This window comes from Pleurodeles waltl, chromosome 4_2, assembly GCF_031143425.1.
Source record: "Pleurodeles waltl isolate 20211129_DDA chromosome 4_2, aPleWal1.hap1.20221129, whole genome shotgun sequence".
Classification (NCBI taxonomy): domain Eukaryota; kingdom Metazoa; phylum Chordata; class Amphibia; order Caudata; family Salamandridae; genus Pleurodeles; species Pleurodeles waltl.
Genome location: NC_090443.1, coordinates 448,825,005 through 448,839,081, shown reverse-complemented (window position 1 = coordinate 448,839,081; position 14,077 = coordinate 448,825,005).

Genomic DNA, 14,077 nt, shown 5'->3' with positions numbered 1-14,077 from the left:
CCCTGTTGTCGCAATGCCAGGTTGTGCAGCATACAGCAGGCCACGATGATCTGAGTCCTTTAGATCACTCTCCTAGTTCGCCCATGCGCCTCATTGTAGCGTTCCTCTGCCCTTGTCCTGGGATGTCTCACTGGGGTCAGTAGCCATGACAGGTTGGGGTAACCAGAGTCACCTGCAAATGTTGAGGGACAACTGTTAGACACACACTAACCCTTAGGGACAACGCCAGACCCAGACAACAATTCACAGAGTGTAGGGTCCTTGCCCTCACCTATTAGCCACACGGTGCCTCAGGAGTTGGCCCATCACATAAGGGATGCTGCTATTCCTCAGAATGTAAGCGTCATGCACTGTGCCAGGAAACTTGGCATTCACATGGGAAATGTACTGGTCAGCTAAACACACCATCTGCACATTCATTGAATGGTAGCTCTTCCGGTTTCTGTACACCTGTTCACTCCTGCGGGGTTGTACCAAGGGCACATGTGTCCCATCAATGGCAGCTATGATGTTGGGGATATGTCCCAGGGCATAGAAGTCACCTTTCACTAATCCTCCACCTGAGGGAAAATGATGTAGCTGCACATGTGTTTCAGCAGGGCAGACAACACTCTGGACAACACGTTTGAGAAAATAGACTGGGACATCCCTGATGCAATGGCCACTGTTGTTTAAAAAGACCCAATTGCCAGGAAATGGAGTACTGACAGGACCTGCACTAGAGGGGGGATTCCTGTGGGATGGCGGATTGCTGACATCAGGTCTGGCTCCAACTGGGTACACAGTTCCTGGATTGTTGCACGATCAAGTCTGTAGGTGACTATTACGTGTCTCTCTTCCATTGTCGACAGGTCCACCAGCGGTCTGTACACTGGAGGATGCCGCCATCCCACCACCTGTCCCAGTGGACGTGCCCTATGGAGGAGAACAGCGAGCAGAGAGTCAGCCAACACTGAGGTATAACTAAATGTCCGTAGCAAACATTTGTAAATCCACAATGTGCCTGTTACTGTGTGTATGCAAGGCCTAGATAGGTGTGACGCAGTTATTATTAATGCCATGTGGCCCCCTGAAATGGCGGCTGCCTGACCTGTAAGGTGAGACAAGGGGATACGAGGTAACTGCGCTGGCGTTCTACACCGTCGCGGTAGGCGGTCGAAGACCGCAGCACAATCCTGCATTGGTTAACATTGGACCCTATGGGTCCCAGGAGCCAATGACGATGTACGCCGGCGGTGACGGTACGCACTGCTGCGGACGTGACCGCCATTTTCTGTCTGTTCACTCACTTGATACCTGACCTTCGACAGGAGAGGACCTACACTGCAAGTGTTGCTGTGACCTCAGTCTGGAAGCGACAATGGCTCATGTGTCTGGGGAAAGGGCCCCTGCCTTCACTTCGGAGGAGTTGCAGAAGTTAGTGGATGGGGTCCTCCCCCAGTACATGCTTCTCTACGGTCCTCCAGACAAACAGGTGAGTACACTGTGAGCATGCTGCATGGGCAATGCCTGTTTGGAGTGGTGTGGATGGAAGATACATGGGGGGTACTGAGGCCTGCATGTGCGGACGGTAAGTGTATGTGTGTCAGGGCAAGGGTGAGAACGTGGCCCAATGATTGTGATGGTCCGGACGGTTAACGTTTTTCCTTTTTACCTGTACTATTCCTCTAGGTCAACGCCCACCAGAAGAAGGATATTTGGCGTGCCATCGCCAAGGACGTCCGGACCCTGGGGGTCCACCACAGACAGTGCGCCCACTGCCGTAAAAGATGGGAGGACCTTCGCCGCTGGAGCAAGAAGACGGTGGAGTCCCAGCTGGGGATGACCTCCCAGAGTGGGAGGGGTGCCCGTCGCACCATGACCCCTCTGATGTTCCGGCGGTGGCGTATTCAGAGTTGGATGGGCGCTTGAGGGCATCACAGCAGCCACAAGGGGGTGAGTACCGTCACATCCATCTGACTCTGCGTGCATTACGAGGTGTCTGGGTGGGGGAGGTGGGCAGTGGGTTACCCTAGGCCAGGGCGAGCTTTGTAGGCAAGGACCCTTTGTAAGGCAGGCTATGTGGCACCCCAACCCCACCAGTGGTAAGAGCCATCTACACCTCGTTAGGTTCCATGTGTGCAGCAATCGGGCATAGGCCTTGCCCCCTATGGCCCTGTGATTACTCTAGGAACTCTAAGTGCATGGCGTAGTGCAGAGGGCTGCTGTGTTTGTAGTGTTCGCCAACAGTAGTTGTATTGCATACACTGAACATGTCTTTCTTCTGTCTTCCCCCCCCCTTTTTGTTGTCTCCCTGTTCTTGTGTGCAATAGCATCATCAGGCGGAGGAGCAGTGGCACTGGAGCAGGAGGGAGCTGCATCCCACTTGGACCTGGAGGTCGAGACAACGGAGTCTGAAGCCACCAGTGGGACGGAGGACGAGGGGAGCTCCACGGCGGTGACAGGAGGTGACTTCAGTGACAGCGACTCCTCCTCTGATGGGAGCTCCCTTGCGGTGGCGGGCCCCTCTGTGTCCCCCGCATCAACAGGTACAGCCGCCACCCCCCCTACCAGCACCGCCCTCCCAGCAGCCCCTCAGAGTGTGTCCTGTGATGTTCACCCAGGAGGGTGGACATCTCCTTCGCCCCAGGCACCTCAGGCCCTGCCCCATTCAGCCCTGCTGCCCTCAGTGAGGAGGCTATTGACCTCCTGAGATCCCTCACTGTTGGGCAATCTACCATTCTGAATGCCATCCAGGGTGTCGAGAGGCATTTGCAAAAACAAATGCATACCTGGAGGGCATTCATTCTGGCCAGGCAGCCCAACAGAGAACATTTCAGGCTCTGGCCTCAGCACTGATGGCAGCCATTGTCCCTGTGTCCAGCCTCCCCCCTCCAACTTCCTCCACCCAGACCCAATCCCTGTACCTCATACTATCCCAAGCACACCATCAGACCAGCATGCACACACCTCATCACACAAGGGTGGCTCAGGCAAACATAAGCACCACACATCCCACAGGAACTCAACCAAGCATCATTCCCATGCAGACATACCAACATCCACTGCCTCCACTGTGTCCCCCTCCTCCACGTCGTCCTCCAGCCTCCCAGTCTTGTCTCCACTCACACCTGCATGCACTACATCCTCAGCCACTACCTCCATCACCAGCACGCCCATCAGCACACACCGCTCACATGCACTCACCACCCCCACTACCATTTACACATCCCCTGTGTCCTCTACCAGTGTGTCTGTGAGCCCACCTCCCAAAGTACACAAACGCAGGCACACACCCACCCAACAGCCATCCACCTCACAACAGCCTCCAGCCCATGCACCTTCACCCAAATACAGCATTCGTACACCTCCTACAACCACTACCTCTTCCTCCACTCCCAAACCACCTCCATCTACCCGTCCCAGTTTGTCTAAAAAACTTTTCCTGTCTAACATTGACCTCTTCCCTACACCTCCACCCCCCCGTCCGTCCCCTAGGGCCAGGCTTTCCAGGTCCTAACCCAGCACCTCAGCCACCACATCACCGGGCACAATGGTCCCAGCAACAGCGGAGGTGGGGTGCACCAAGCATCAGGGCAGCCAGTGTGCCATGTAGCAAGGGCAAGGACATTCCGCCACCTGCGAAAGTAAAAAAGTTGCCCACATCCCTGAGGGAGAAGGCGAAAACACCTGCCACCAAGGGCTCAGGTAAAACAAAAGGGGATGGTGGCAAGACAGCTGTGCCACCATCCAAGGTGGGGAAGGGCCAGAAAATCAAGGGCAGGTCAGGAGAGGGCATGGTGGTACCGACTATGGGACCAGTGTCACACCTTCTGTCCATGTCGACGCCAACCGGTACGGCGGAGAAGACCGCCACCTGCACTGCCATCTGCACCGCCACCTGTACCGCCACATGCACCGTAATGTTGCAGCATGTATTTGTGTGTATGTTGTAGTGGGTGAGGGTGGGGGTGTTGCGGGTTGCGTGTGTGTGTCACTCTCTTTTCCCTCCCCCCCTCCCCTGTGTTGTAGGTGCAGTACTCACCGTGGTCGTCGCCGCCGTCTTTGTTGCTCCTGACAGAGGAGCAGGAATACCATCGCAGGGAGTATTTGGAGTTCTGGCTCCATGGTGTCCTGGTTCCTCGTGGGGTGTGGAGAGGTGAGTGTTTTCCCTTCCAAGTCCTGTTTCCGCTGTGTTTTTGTTTGCGTTGTTTCCGCCCCAGAAAAGGTGGCGGATTGGCCTCTCACAATATTGTGGGTGGTACATTGTCTTCAGCCTGTCTGTTGGCGGTGACCGCAAAGCTGTTTATTTCTACCGCCGTGGTGGTCTGAGTGTTAAAGTGGCTGTCTATGTTGGCGGTTTCTGCCATGGTCATGATTAAATTTTTTTCCCGCCGGCCTGTTGGTGGTATTACTGCCGCTTTAACACTGACCGCCAGGGTTGTAATTAGGGCCAGAATGGCTGACACATTTCAGCGGTCTTTGACTAGTCCATTGAGTCCCTTACTCCCTTTATACATACACTCTATTTAAAGTTACAATGTGCATAAGACCTTTTACTGTATTCATGAAGAACTAGAATATTGCAGGTGAGTAGCATCAACCCATGTCTTCTGCCTTTTTCTGCATTTTCAGGAAAATTCATTACAACATAAACACAATGGCCCTAATTATGACATTGTCGATGACTGTTAAGGTGGCAGTAATACCGCCAACAGACTGTCAGTAATTGCTGCCAAATGATGTCTGTGGCAGTGATAACTCCCATAGACAGTTAATGTACCACACCAACCGCCAGGGTGTTAACAACACTCACCACGGCGGTAGCCACCAACAGCCAGACAGAAGACAAGCTACCGCCCACCATATTAAGACACAGGAAACCGCCAAGATTTCCAGGCTGGTACCATTGCCATCAAAAGTCTGGCGAAAACACTGCACAGAAGACGAAAGACTCTCCATTTGAGACACAGAAAAGGACAAAGCCGCCATGGAACCGGAACTGCAATCTTCCCCTTGCTCATCTACGCCATGCTCCACACGGAACGCCAAAGCTGACGAAGACGATGACAGTGAGTACAGCCGCCTAGCACACAAGGGAGGGAGGGAGGAAAAGGGCAGTGACACACACGCACACACACACAACACACACCATACATACAACCAGCTGCAGACGTAAACCAATGGCACACAACACACTGCATAGTAATGGAAGGACTACAGTAATGTACGGAGAATGTATTGTATGGGAATATCTAGAAATGAACAAATTGGTAAACAAGAGATATGTACAATTGTCCACAAAGGGCCAATGCCCAATCCAAAATACAAAGGGCCCACATGGCCACAGGGCACAGTCCAAGGCCCAACTCATTTCCTGACGACATCCTCACAGAACTGTGCAGGGGCATCATCATTGAAGTGGGCAGGCATCATCATTGAAGTGGGCAGGCACCTCAGGGGGAAGAGAGGTCGGGGGCACCTCAGCCGAATACAGGAACTTGCCCACTGGTTCTGGTGGGGGCTCCATGCCCATTTCTCTCTGCTGGGGAGTGCAAGGTCACAGTCTCTCAGGTGGGAGACTTGCCCACTGGTTCTGGAAGGGGCTCCATGCCCATTTCTCTCTGCTGGGGAGTGCAAGGTTACAGTCTCTCAGGTGGGTGACTTGCCCACTGCTTCTGGAGGGGGCCCCTTGTACAGCGGTCCCTGGAGGGTGGCCTACATGCCCTCCACTGGTGGTGAGGGCTGCACTGTCTCATCTGGAGGTGAGGGCTGCACTGTCTCAGCAGATGAAGGTGCCTATTGGGCAGCCTCTGCTGGAGGTGAGGGCTGCACTGTCACAGCAGGTGAAGGTGCCTCCTGGGCAGCCTCTGCTGGAGGAGTGGGCTGCACTGCCTCAGCTGGTGGTGAGGGCTCCATGACCACTGGTCGTGGTGGTGGTGGTGGTGTAACTCTGTCAGCCTCTGCTGGAGGTGAGGGCTGTACTGTGTCAGCAGATGATAGTGCCTCCTGGGCAGCCTCTGCTGGAAGTGAGGGCTGCACTGTGTTCAGCAGTGAAGGTGCCTCCTGGGAAGCCTCTGCAGTAGGAGTGGGCTCTGTGACCACTAGTGGTGGTGTCACCCTGACAGCCTCTGCTGGAGTCGAGGGCTTCTTCCCCTTCATGGCAGGAGTTGAGGGCTTGGCAGGAGTTGAAGGCTTCTTCCCCTTCAAGGCATGAGGTGTGGGATCCTTACCCTTCCTGGCAGGAGTCGAGGGCTTCTTCCCCATCATGGCAGGAGGTGCGGGCTCCTTCCCCTTTATGGCAGGAGTTGAGGGCTTCTTCCCCTTCATGGCAGGAGGTGTGGGATCCTTACCCTTCCTGGCTGGTGGAGTGGGATCCTGCACAGTTTTGCCTCCACGACTAGGAGGTGCCTCCACTGTCTGCGTGGACTGTTTAGATGAGGTGCTGGGCTGGGTCATTGAGACCCTTCTCTTATGGGCTGGGAGGGGAGGGAAGAGGTCAAGTTGGGAAATTAAAAGCTTCTTAGGGACGGTGGGGTGGGAAAAAGGAGGAGGGATGGGAGTGGAGGTTGAGGGAGTGCTTGATGGAGGTGTATGTCTGCTGGACTTGGGTTCAAGTGCATGGGCAGTGTGTGTGTGTGTGAGGTGGGTGGCTGTTGGGTGTCTGAGTGCTTGCGTTTGTGTCCTTTGGGGGGGGACAGACAGGGTGGGAGAGGACACAGGGGACGTATGGATGGATGTTGTGGAGGTGTCTGCTAGTGAGGTGTGTGTGCTACTTGGTGTGGTGATACTGGTGGTGGATGTTGATGCAGTGCATGCACATGTGAGTGTGGACGTGACTGGGAGGGAGGTGGAGTAGGAGGAGGAGGAGGAGGGGGAGACAGTGGAGGCAGTTGATGTGGTTGTGTGTGCAACTGTCTGTTGTTTGTGTGAGTGTTTGTGGGATGAAGTGTGGTGCCTGTGTTTTACTGTGCCACTCGTGAGTTGTCTTGTGTGCATGCTCATTTGTATGTGTGCATGGGATGGGTTAGGGTTGAGGAGACTGGGACTGGGACATGGTAGTTGGATGGGGGACAGTAGGAACAAGGACAATGGCTGCCACCAGAGAGGAGGCCAGAGCCTGAATCAATCTCTGTTGGCCCACCAATTCACTGTGGATGGCCTCCAGGAATGCATTGCATTGCTGCAACTGGGATGCCAGCCCCTGGATGGCATTCAATGTGGTTGACTGCCCTACAGAGATGGATCTCAGGAGGTAAATAGCCTCCTAACTCTGGGCAGCAAGGCTCACTGGGGCAGGGCCTGAGGTGCCTGGGGCAAAGGAGATGCCCATCTTCCTGGGTGAGCGGGCACAGGCAACTTGCTGAGGGGCTACTGGGAGGGCGGTGCTGGTACAGGGGGTGGTGGCTGTACCTGCAGCTGGGGTTGTTGCAGAGGTGTCCGCCACCACCTGGGAGCTTCCATCGGAGGAGGTATCTGAGTTTGTGTTGTCACCTGTCTCCGCCGTGGTGCTCCCTTCGCCCTGCGTTCCACTGGTTCCCTCGGTGTCGGTGGACTCTGCCTCCTGGGTCATGTGTGATGCAGCTCCCTCTGTCACCGGTGCCCCTGCTCCTCCGCCAGACGATGCTAATGCACACATGGACAGGATGACAGAAGAAAAAAGGGGGGGAGAGAGAAAGGAAACACTGCGTCAATTACTGCACCAACACCACCGTTGGCATACAAAGCACCGTCACACACAGGGATCAGGATTGAGCACTATGCATTGCACTGCCATTGATTTGGCTAGATGCCATGGCAAGATGAGGGCCAAACACCGCCAACTGCACACCTACTGGGACCCACAAAGCCCTGACTGACATGGAATGCTAACAAGCTAGGTGACCTGCATTTGCCATACACCTATTACCCTTGAGCTGCATCACGCTGCAATGTCTGACCTGGAATTAAGGGGCATCCACTAACTCACACCCACCACCCACATCCCATGCCACCTACCAATCATTGTTGTAACGGCCACTGTACTCACCCCCTTGTGGCTGCTGTGATGCCCTCAACCACCCATCCAGCTCTGGGTAGGCCACTGCCAGTATGCAGTCCATTAGGGGGGTCAGGTTCCGACGGGCACCCCTTCCCCTTGGGAGGCCATCCCCAGCTGGGCCACCATGGTTTTCCATACCCAGCGTCTCTGGTTCCCCACCGTTTCAGACAGTGGGTGCTCCACATGCCATGGACCCCCAGTTTCAGCACGTCCTTGGCAATGGCATGCCATAATCCCTTCTTTTGATGAGTGCTGACCTGCAGAGGTAATACAGTCAGGAGAACACCATTACTCATATAATCCAGCCGGTCACACATATGGCCCACCAATCCCGTTTCCAACTCCATTGGCACACACATTGCCCAGCACCCACCATGTACACTTCCACCAGACATTCCCACCCGATGACATGATGCATGCACACACAACTCCATGCATCCTTCCCACATGCACTGTGCCCAAGGTGTACTCACTTGTTGGTCTGGAGGCCCATACAGCAGTCCGTACTGGGGTAGAACCCCATCCACCAATCGCTCCAACTCCTTTGCAGTGAAGGCAGGGGCCCTTTCCCCAGTCACACGGGCCATGGTAGGTTCCAGACACAGGTCACAGCAGCACACTCATTGTAGGTGTTCTCCTGTTGAAGGTCAGGAAACAAGTCAGGAATCTCATGGAAAATGGGGGTCACGTCCGCGGTGGTGTACACCATCACCGCCGGCGCTGATTTGGCCACTGTATTTCATAGAGCCCCATATTATCCAATGAGGAATTGCACGGCGGTGCAAGACCGCCTTCCGCTACGACTCCCAGCGTCGGCGGAGTAACCTCACTTCCACCTGTCCCTACATACAGGACAGGCGGTCGCCATTTCATGGTGGTGGACACCAATCATATCAACCTTAAGTGCATCACTGCCTAGATCTGCACATACCTCGCCAGTCCCACTATACCATTGCATACATACATCATGTACACTGAAGTGGTGGTTCCATTGCTCTAATTGTGACAGCCTACTCTTGTGTCCCTTAAATACCTACTGGTGTAAATGAATAGGAGGAAGGGTTTCAAGCCCCCGTATACCGACCCCTTGTGGACTTGGATACACTGGAGGTCAGGCACATTATACTCACCTATAGACTGGACAGGGTCACAATCACATAGCTGTGTGCCCAATTGGAGCCTGACCTGATATCAGTTATCCGTCATCCCACTGGGATCCCCCCTCTTGTGCAAGTGCTATCAGTGCTCCATGTCCTGGCAACTAGTTCTTTCCAAGTGACAGTGGGCTTGGCAACAGGAATGTCACAGCTAATGTTTTCAGTCGTGCTGGCAAGAGTTTTGTCTGCCCTGGTGAAACACATGTGTAGCTACTTAGCTCCCAGGTGGTAGATTTGGCCACTGTGAAGGCCGGATACTATGCAGTGGGACATATCCTCAATATTATTGGGGCGATTGATGTGACACATATAGCGTTTGTGTCCCCCCACTGCCAGAATAAACAGGTGTTCAGGAATCGTAAGAGTTTCCACTCAATGAATGTGCAAGTGGCCAGGCGGACCAATACAATTCCCACGTTACTGCCAAGTATCGTGGGTCGGTGCACAACACCTTTGTCCTGAGGAATAGCAGCATCCCAAATGTGACGTCCCAACTACAGAGGCACATGGTGTGTCTAATAGGTGAGCCAGGTTCCCCACCCAATGTCAGTGTATGTCTTTAAGTGTCATCCCCATAGCATTGTGTAAGGCTAAATGCTGTCCCTCAATACTTGCAGGCGACTCTGGCTACCCAAACATATCATGGCTCCTGACCCCTGTGAGGAATGCCAGGACAGGGGCTGATAATCGTTACAATGAGGCACATGGGCAAACCAGAAGAATATTCGAGAGGACCTTCGGCCTCCTGAAGGTCAGGTTCAGGTGCCTGCATCTGACAGGTGGATCCCTGTGCTACTCACCCAGGAAGGTCTGCCAGATAGTAGTGGCATGCTGCATGTTGCACAACCTGACCTCCTGTCAGAGTCACCAGATCCTCGGGGTCTGTGCACGTTCCCAACACTTCCACCACAAGACCGCTCCAATACTCTGATTAGATTTATCACAGAGTCTAAGAGAGTCCAAGTGGGGAAAAGGGGATTAGGACAGGAACAGCTGGGAAGGAGACCTGTAGGAAGCAAAAGGTTAAAACACAACATCAAGATTACATCTCATGAAATCAGTACCATGCTAAAACATGAACAACCCTGGAATAATCCTAAAACTGACTAGGCTTTAGATGACCGAATACCTGAGGAGGAAACAGGAAAAGTTAAATAGGACTTTCAGATTCAAGTACTTTCTTTAGCATGAGAATCAGGAAACACTCTGAGCAATTTCTAAACAACCATATGAATCTCCTTTTAGGAATACATATCAGGAACACACAGCATTACATCTAGAACTTTGGTATTGTTGTGTTCATTTCAGAAAAAACATTTGGAAGCAAATTGCGCACATTGCAGATTTTTATATGAGTATTAAACACCATAAAGGTTTGTGCACCATGAAATCACACAACGTAGATTCAAGGAATAAATCACGCGACGTGTCAACTTGAAATGCTACCAAGAAAATGTCTTAGAATGGAAGCGCACAGTAACTTACATTATTTATACACGAGGAAAGAATTGCGCGTCTTGCCGATTCAAATGCCACCATACAAATGCCAAGAAATAGTAGCACACAATGAACAACATGAAAAGCACTCAGGGAAAGAATTGCGCGTCTTGTCAATTCAAATGCCACCATACAAATGCTAAGAAATGGTAGCGCACAATGAATAACATAAAAAAAACACTCAAGGAAAGAATCGCGCGTGTTGCCGATTCGAATGCCACCATGTAAATGCCAGAAAATGGTAGCGCACAATGAATAACATGAAAAAACACTCAAGGAAAGAATTGCGCGTGTTGCCGATTCGAATGTCACCATGTAAATGCCAGAAAATGGTAGCGCACAATGAACAGCATGAATTACACACAAGAAGTGAATCGCACGTTTCGCCGATTCGAATGCCGCCATGTAAATGTCAAGAAAAGATAGCGCGCAATGAACAACAAAGTTAAATGCTCATGAAACGAGTTGCACGTCTTGCCAACTCGTAAAACATCATGTAAATGTCAAGAAATATCAGTGTGCAATGAACAATAATGTAATAACGAAGTCAAATCTTTATGGAATAAATTGCGCGTCCTCCCTATTTGCAAAACACTATACAAATGTCAAAAAATGGCAGTACACAAATAATCTGTTATTCATTTAAGAATTAAAAGCAAGAATATGAAGATTCTCAATTACGGTGTTGGGAAATGTCCAAACACCGTCTTACCGCCTGGAAACAGTGATCACCAAAGAGAGATGAGTGCAGAAGACTGGAAAATCCAAATAGGCCGCCGGGACAGGAGTTCAGGAAGAAGCTGCTGCTCTGCACCGGGACCTCTGAATAGTGAGCACTGGAAGTTGGGCTGACTCTCTTTTATAGAGTCTTGGCCCAGCCTAGAACCACGCCCAGGCATGTTGCAGGGAAAGTCTCCAGAAGGCCCTGGAAAGGGACCACACCCTAACACACTCTGAATGTCTGCAGCAATACATTGTAAATGTACAGTATTTATAAGCTCCTTAAAATGAATCTTTTGGATGGAATTCTGCAATGCAAAAGGTTAAACAATAACATATCATCACAATGCATAAATTACTTTATCTTGCAAGTGTTGGGTTTTTGCATTATAGATGCCCGTAGAGCGCGCACTGTCCTGGTGTTGACACCTCCAGACAACATGTGCCTTTTCTGCAGGAGGAGGAGACTGGAGATGCCCCTGTGGCAGCAGTAGACCCCGAGGACAGTGAGGATTAGAGGCAGAGGATGAGGATGAGGACAACAAAACATCAGTTATACGTCAATACTTCCAATGACACAGGGGTGAGACAGTGCAACTGACCATTCCTCTGACTATTGATGTTTTCTGTGTGGCTGTAGCATGATGGCATCAACTTCCTTGGCATCTCAACTTACTGTCACCTATGGTTTGTCATTTTACAGATGTTGGTGATATGACAATAGTGTCCTGTTGTGATGACTACAGACAGCTATGCGTCATTATTTGTATGCTCTCACAGTGTTCAGATCATTTGCACTAGATGTGACTTTTTCCAGAAATGCACATTTTCAACACATAAAATACTAGTATTCAAGTTGTGTTCAAGGGTGTTTATTGTAGTGCTATGAAATAGAGGGAAAAGTGCAATGGAATGGAGTGATGGTAAAGGAAAGTCCAGGGTATTGTTCCAGTCTGTTTGTAGCACAGGTCCAGTGTCCAAGGGCCATAGGAAGGGGAGCAAAGGCAGTTCAAAGTGGACAAGGTGACAAGGTGGGACACAAGGGGGACAATCAGGAGAGTCTCATTTCCTGGTGGTGGTCTTTGCAAGTGTCTCTGGCTTCTGTCTGGGTCGCAGGGAACGTTTGCAGGGTGGTTCACCTTCTGCAGGGGGAGGGGTGCTGGTGGCCTGTGGGTCCTGTAGTGGGGCCTCCTGCCCACTAGCTGCAGCAGAAGTGGAGGGCTCGTCAATAGACTGGCTAGTGGTAGGGGCCCGCTGCTGTGCTGTTGCTTCCCTCATGATGTTGGCCATGTCTGCCAGCACCCCTGCTATGGAGACCAAGGTGGTGTTGATGGCCTGCAAGTCCTCCCTGATCCCCTGATACTGTTCCTCCTGCAGCCGCCTGCTCTCCTGCATGTTGTCAAGGATCTGGCCCATCATGTCCTGGGAATGTTGGTAGGCTCCCAGGATCTCAGTGAGTGCCTCCTGGAGAGTCGGTTCCCTGGACCTGTCCTCCCCCTGGCACACAGCTGTCCTCCCAGTGTCCCTGTTGCCCTGTGCCTGTGTCCCCTGAACGGTGTGCCCACTGCCACTGACCCCAGGTCCCTGATTGTCTTGGGGGTGGAGGTATGGACTGGGGTCCCTGTACAGGTGGAGAACATTGCTGATTGATGTGTCCTGGGGACAGAGGTGTGGGGATGCTGGGTGGGTGGTGTGGTGTTGGATACTGATGGGGGAGACTCTGTGGTGGACTGGGAGTGGGTTGGGGTGACCGACTGTCCAGTGTTCCCTCATGGGCCAGGTTGTTGATCCAGATCTAGAAGTCCACAGTCACTGTCATCACTGGGGGCATCTTCTGTTGGGGGACTGGATAGTCGCGGTGCCTCCTCTCCGGTGACATTGGCTGGGGCACCTGCAGGGATGTAACTGATGTATTATGCTTCAAGTCTGTGACATATTGTACATCCCTAGCTTCCCCTCTGTTGTTGCTGTTGCCCTTCCACCTTTGTTTGAATATGATGATGTATTGTGGGATTGTTAGTTCTCCATGCTGTGCATGCTTTGGTGATGGGTGTCCATGCAGGGCTGGGAGGGCTGTCCGTGCATTGGTATAGCATGCAGGGTTTGGCATTGGGGTTGGTCACATGTGTAGGTGCAGTGTGTGGGATGGAGTGGAGTGATGGGAGTCAGGTTGAGGGGGTGAGATGGCATGCAGGTATGGGGGGGTGATAAGTAGAAAATATTGACTCACCATTGTCCAGTCCTCCGGCTACTCCAGTGAGTCCCTTAGGATGCAGGATTGCCAAGACTTGCTCCTCCTATGCTGTGAGTTGTGGGGGATGAGGTGGAGGTCCACCACCAGTCCTCTGTATGGCAAGCCAGTGCCTTGGTGCCACAGAACGCACCTTCCCCCGTAGGTCATTCCACCTCTTCCTGATGTCCCTTGTTCTTGGGTGCTGTCCCACTGCATTCACCCTGTCCACGATTCTCTGCCATAGCTCCATCTTCCTGGCAATGGATATTTGCTGGACCTGTGCTCCAAAAAGCTGTGGCTCTACCCTATTTCCTCCACTATGACCAATTAAGTCCTCATCAGTGAAAAGGGGTGCCTTAGTGGGGACTTGGGTGTTGTGTGGTGTGTGTTGGTGAGAGTGTGTTGAGTAATGTGGTGGGGTGTGTGATGTGCGGTGCGTGAAGGATGTTT